Source organism: Bos indicus, chromosome X (assembly GCF_029378745.1).
Source record: "Bos indicus isolate NIAB-ARS_2022 breed Sahiwal x Tharparkar chromosome X, NIAB-ARS_B.indTharparkar_mat_pri_1.0, whole genome shotgun sequence".
NCBI lineage: Eukaryota > Metazoa > Chordata > Mammalia > Artiodactyla > Bovidae > Bos > Bos indicus.
In genome coordinates, this window is record NC_091789.1 from 107020209 (window position 1) to 107027062 (window position 6854).

The 6854-nt window shown below is 42.9% G+C and overlaps 1 non-coding gene across 1 annotated transcript; it reads right to left on the bottom strand.

Moving 5' to 3' along the window:
* Window positions 1–244: 244 nt before the first annotated feature.
* Window positions 245–317, bottom strand: TRNAG-CCC (transfer RNA glycine (anticodon CCC)). Its single transcript has one exon. It is a non-coding gene; the product is annotated as a tRNA-Gly (tRNA).
* Window positions 318–6854: the final 6537 nt, after the last annotated feature.

A 6854-nucleotide genomic window follows, 5' to 3' on the forward strand; every position in this document is an offset into this window, starting at 1 on the left:
CTGCCCCAGGGTCCTAGTTGTGGCATGTGGGATCTAGTTCCCTGACCAGGGATCGGACCCAGGACCCCCACACTGGGAGCCTGGAGTCTCAGCCACTGGACCACCAGGGAAGCCCTGAATGAGAACTTTTTAGGAGGCTTAGTCTATGTTTCCTTCACCCTGACTTTGTTCTATTTATTTATTTGGCTGCACCGGGTCTTCATTGCAGCATGTCAGATCTTTAGTTGCAGTGCGTGAGATGCGGTTCCCTAACCAGGGTTTGAACCTGGACCCACTGCATTGGGAGTGCAGAGTCTCGGCCACTGGACCACCAGGGAAACTCCACCTTTGCCTTAACTGTGAAGGAGCCTTTACTTTCTTCTCGGTCAGTATGGATGTCAGGGACCTGTGGTGTGGTCCTTTCTCCTTACACAGAGACCTAGTGTGCACTCAGCCTTGGGCCCAGAGTTTGAACTTCAGCACCCAAACCATTCATGCAGTCCTCCCTAGACTGGCTCTCCTCTCATTACAGATCATAATCCTCTGGTCCCATCTTTCCCACCTGAAAGAGTACCTTCCTGATAACAGCATTCCACTGACCTTTCTTCTGGGCTCTGCTCCCCTTTTCTTCTTCGTTTCCAGAGCAAATCTGTTCTCTCTGCTCCTTGTCTTTTTCCTCTTGCAGCATCTCTGCAGTCTTTGCTTGCGTGTGCACCTGGCATTCATCCTGGTACTGGGCCATCTGCTATGCCATTGCCCTGCCAATAGCTTCTTTAAATTTCTGTAGAGGCTCCTCCAGATGCACCCCCACCAACAGGTTCCCAGAAATGAAGTCTTGGGGCAAGTATGACCAGGATGTCCTTTTGCTTCAGCACAGGGATGAAGTCACATGGCCATGTGCCTCAGAACAGATCTGCTTGCTCAGCTACCAGGTTTGTACCTCTGCGCCCAGTTGGATCCCATTGATATCCTGGGTGAAGCACTGCCTTTTGCACTGTCCCTCAGCTTCTGGCAGCGTGAACTGGCTCCTCAAGGCACTTCTCCAGGGGCACTGGCAGGCTTTTGAAGAGAAAAGAAAACTGTGAATTCTCCATCCAATCCCACCCCATGGGAATCTCTTTCATCATCCATATCACAGAAGGGGCTTCCTTCTGGAGACTCACTGAGCAGCTGCTTCAGGTCCAAATCAGTTAGAGAGACCATAGCAGTGACCTCCTGGAACAACCCACTGTCAGAGGCTGAGCAGAAGATTGAGAGTGAGGGGTGCTACCCTGCTCCCACAGCCTTATGATCCTCGTGCATGTTTTTCCTAGGCCAATTTCTCATTTATAAATGTCTTTACATTTCTTTATCACTTCGAGCCTCAAGAACACATCTTCTTTTCCTTACCATCATGAAGAGCTGTGAAGCCCATTTGGGGAAAGCTGGCCTTTGTTCATTTCTTCTGCCACACCCAAGCAGAGCCCCCAGGAGCAAAGGACCAGCCCCAGGCACATTACATGGGCTTCATGACCTTAAGGGAGAGGGAAGTGGGGTCTCAGGAGGTGGGGGCAGTGCTGACTGGTCAGAAGCCCAGGGAGGAGGAAAGGAGGCCTGCTTTCTTTGAATAAATGTTATGCCTTCACTGGGCTCCTGGAACATCCCTAACATAATTATTTTCAAGTATTTTTTTTCTATTCCGTAACACTGACTTCACCTGTATTGAATTCATATCCGATTATTTTGTTAGATGTTTTTTTCTGTAGCATGAGATTTCTTCATGCACTCTAGGATTTTTTGTTTGCACATTCATTTGGAGTGCCTTTTCCTTTGTTTTATTTTCACTTACATCCTGACTTCATTCAGTTGTTTAGCAATTGCCTCCACTCGGTATCCATTTTGCAGTAGGAAATTGAATACAAGTGGCACCGTCGCCCTCTGTTTCCTAAGCTTGTAACTCCCTATACTATTGAAGGGACTTCCCAGATAGTGCTAGTGGTGAAGAACCCGCCTGTCGATGCAGGAGACATAAGAGATGTGAGTTCGACGCAACCTTCATCTCTTTGCTTAAGCTAGCTCCAATGGGTTTCTGATACTAGAAATTAAAAGGTTCAGTGAGGGATTTCCCTGGTAGTCTAGTGGCTAAAACTCTGTGCTCCCAGTGCAGGGGGCCCGGGTTCCATCAGATCAGAGAACTAGATCCCACATGCCACAACTGAGTTTGTATTCCACAACTAAAAAATCCAAGGAAGATGCAAGATACCATGTGTGGCAACTAAGACTCAGTGTAGCCAAATAAATAAATATTTTTTAAAATATAGGTGCAGTGAATACGTGTCTTTTGGGCATGCCTTGATCCAGTGTGTTTGTGATTCCTGTGCCAAGAACCACTGCACCCTTGCTCTGGGATTTCCTCCTTCCAGAACTCCCTCTTTGAAGTATCTATCTTGGCTCTCACTATGCAGGGGGAGAGTTTGGACATCTCTCCATGCAAACTTTGTCAGGAAGATGGGATTTGGTCAGGAAAACAGAACCACTCTATGGACCGCAGGAAACCAAGAGGCCGAAGGCTTGCATGATGTGGGGAAGCTGAGGGAGTGAGGGTCTGTGGGCTGAGGCTGGAAGCTTGGAGGAACAGTCACTGAAGCCTCCAGTACAAAGCACTGGTGATTCTCAGAAGTCCTCCAGGAAATTAGCACAGTTGCTACACTTCTCAAGTGAAAATGGCTGAACCAAATGATCTCTAGGGTCTTTTCCAGTTTTGAGGTATGCTGAGTCTTTAACAAGGTCCAGAGAGCATCCTGGGTAGAATCATCAGTAGCAAGGAAAACATGAAAGGCTGGGGAGCTCAACGACTCTTAGTTGAGTGACAAGAGCCCCTGGCACACTGGCCTGTGAATGAGAAGGCAAAGCCCGGTGTTTCTACAGTTTTTCTCATAACTCTGGCTTTCCTGATCAAACCATCCCTCCATCCAATCCTGAGCTCTCTCTCATTGGTTCAGCCTCCTGATATTTGTACTATGACCTGCCAATGAGGATGTGTTCTCTTGCCCCAGCTGACTGCTCAGTGCTGATTCGTGAATGGTGTCATTATTCCCTGTGAGCCTGGAGGGGACAGAAACACTTTTGCTCCCTGGGTCTCCTTGACCAATTGACTTAACCAAATGCACAAGGATCTGGGACAAAGACCCATACCTTCCTTCCCACTTAGAAAATTAGCCCATCTTTTTGAAACCTCTCCTTCAGTCAGCCTGTTTTACTCACCTCACTGAATCTGTAAAATCTCCCTTGTACATCAAGACATTGTGAAAGGTTTACTTGCCTTCAGTCACGTGCTTTTCAAAATGTGTTAATTATGCATTACTCATTGAGTATGCTCTGAGCTGTTGCTGCTAATGTCATCTTATTGGACTGGGGAGAAGTTACTTGTAGCGGTTACGTAATCTTCAGACTTGCTGACAAGGAGTTTCACTACCATAATATGCTTAATTGGGGGTCCTCAATTTTGATTTATTGTCCTGATAAAATCAAATCCTTCTGGTATATTCTTCCTTTAGTAAGATAGTAAAGGGAGTCAGCATTTTCTTTTATCTAGATGTTCAACTTGTCTTCCACAGACAAATACCATTGAAATATTGAAGTAATAATGATGGTCTAAACAGAGAACTCAATGTTCTTATACTAAAGATTAATGGGTTTTAATATTTTATTTGTCAAAGTAAACCATAGAGCATTATTTCATCTTCTCAAATTTTAGTCTCAGAAAGGATGCAGTTTCAGTACTCATATACATGGTGAAATTTATTGATCAGAAATGCTATCATTTCTTTGTAGTCTCCATAAATGGTTTGATTATCAAATAGACTGACATAGAACACTTGACAGTTCTTTCTTTATTATACATTGTAATTAATCTTGCAACCAGTTTTATTTGTCAATTTAAAAAAATGAGTCAGTGAAACATACAGTTAAAACATGGTGTGGTTCTATGACACATAGTCATGATTCACAGTCCAGAACAGGTCCATGCATAAACCAACTTTGCTTTTGATTAAACGGCAATGCATGTTTATACAGCATCCTCTAAGTACCCAAGGAAACCCTGTATTTGCAGCTGAAATGGGTATACTGCCACTTTGTCTTTTCAGAAGCATGGGTCAATTGCTTTTGGTCAAATACATTTTTGGTCCCATCTGTATAATCAAAGCAATAATGAATTGTGGCAGTTTTAAAATATGTCCACAAAGCCTTTGACACCTTTCCCAGGTGGGTTCTATGACCTCTCCATCCTAAACTGTACTGATGTTAGAGACTCATTTATAGTCTGGAGAATCAGAAAAGTGATTCACACAACTTTTGAGGCAACACAATGTCTACTTGGTTCTCTTGGGGCACTTGCTGTGGCGCAAGCCAGGTGCCATGTAAGCAATCCAACCCCTCATGCTGTTGAGGCCACTTGGAGGTGCTTCACTTAACAACCCAACTGAACTCCCAACCAACACCAAACAGCCAGATGCATGAGTAAGTCATTTTGCACATCTAGCTCACTTGAGCCTTTAGATGACTCCAGTTATCGAGAGAGTCCAACTGAGCCCTTCTCCAATTCTGTGGTCAAATAGTTTTGAAGAGAATTCTGCATCTTAGGAGATTGAAAATGCACATTGTAACATTAAAGGCTCTGATAAGTCCTGCAATACATAAATCTAATAAATTTAGTTCAAATTTATTTAGCCATGGAACCATTTTGTCTTGAGACATCTATTAGGATCTGATTGATAAAATTAACACTCTGATTAATAAAGTTTTCAATTATAAAATTTTTCAGCTATGTGTTTAGTCATTCAGTTGTGTTCAACTCTTTGCTACCCCACGGACTGCAACCCACCAGGCTTCTCTGTCCATGGGGATTCCCCAGGCAAGAATACTGGAGTGAGGTGCCATGCCCTCCTCCAGGGGATCTTCCCAGCCCAGGGATCAAACCCAAATCTCCTGCATTGCAGGCGGATTCTTTACTGTCTGAGCCACCTATAGCTTGGGACTATAGCTTGGCTCAGAATTTAGCAATAGAGCCTGTTACAGTTGCAATAGTTAACTAACTTCATCTTGATGAAGAAATCAAACTTCCATGGGGAGGAACAAATAATAGGGATGAGTTAAGGATCTGAAATATTATATCAGAAAATAAGAGGCTACTGGTTCAACCGGAAATTACACACAAGTGCAGGGAATACATCAGTAATCATCAGGAAGGAAGTTCCTTCTGGATAGGAAAACAATTGGGTTTTAAAATGTCCCTTGGTTCTGCTTCTTTTGGTAGTCCGAGGAGTGGCAGAAACTCCTGGCTGGGTCTTAGAGCAAATCAATTTATCTATCTACTTACCTACCTTCCTATCCATCCATTTTCATTCCTTTCACTTGAAGAGGTAATATATTCATATAGCATAAAATTCACAAAGAACAGAGTGATATACACTGAAAACTCTCCCTCCCACTCTGTCTTTCAATTACACTGTTTCCAGTTTCTTATCTCTCTTTCTCAGGGTTAACTTAAGCACATAGAAGCAAATACATATATATGTCCTTAAAACATATAGTACATATTATACATATTGTGTTCTGCACTTTGCTATTTTTAAATATGTATTTTAAAATATGTATTTTTAAAATACATATTTAAAGTAAACTAAAGAGCCTCTTGATGAAAGTGAAAGAGGAGAGTGAAAAAGTTGGCTTAAAACTCAACATTCAGAAAACTAAGATCATGGCATCTGGTCCCATCACTTCATGGGAAATAGATGGGGAAACAGTGGAAACAGTGCCTGACTTTATTTTTCTGGGCTCCAAAATCACTGCAGATGGTGATTGCAGCCACGAAATTAAAAGACACTTACTCCTTGGAAGGAAAGTTATGACCGACCTAGACAGCATATTAAAAAGCAGAGACATTACTTTGTCAACAAAGACATGGCTTTGTCAACAAAGACATGAATTTGTCAAAACAAAAGTCAAGGCTATGGTTTTTCCAGTGGTCATGTATGGATGTGAAAGTTGGACTATAAAGAAAGCTGAGCACAGTAGAATTGATGCTTTTGAACTGTGGTATTGGAGAAGACTCTTGAGAGTCCCTTGGACTGAAAGGAGATCCAACCAGTCCATCCTAAAGGAAATCAGTCCTGGGTGTTCATTGGAAAGACTGATGTTGAAGCTGAAACTCCAATATTTTGGTCACCTGATGCGAAGAGCTGACTTATTTGAAAAGACCCTGATGTTGGGAAAGATTGAAGGCAGGAGGAGAAGGGGACGACAGAGGATGAGATGGTTGGATGGCATCATCAACTCAATGGACATGAATTTGGGTAAACTCCGGGAGTTGGTGATGGACAGGGAGGCCTGGTGTGCTGTGGTTCATGGGGTTGCAAAGAGTTGGACATGACTGAGCGACTGAACTGAACTGAAAGTAACTCCATATCCATACATGGTGAGTTTCCTTATTCTTATTTTTCTCATATTTTTCTCCACTGAATATTTCATTGTATGGATGTATCATAATATAATTAACCAGTCATTTATTTGTGTCTTTTCCTGTTATAAACAATGTTGCAATGAATAAATTTGGACATGCATCGCTTTGCCTGTGTGCAAATGTATCTGAGGATAAGTGACTAGACACGGACTCACTGGGTCAAATGTTGGCAGGTGTTGTTGGCGCCTGGCCCTGATCTCTTTTATGGGACTGGTGTATCCATTTCTTAGCTGCTTCAGGTGTTGGCTTCTAAAAATCTCACCTGTGCTTCCTTTTTCTTTCTTAATGTTAACTGAATTTTATTTTTCTTGGCCACATGCAGGATGATCTTAGTTCCCTGACCACGGGATAGAACTCATATTCCCTGCAGTGG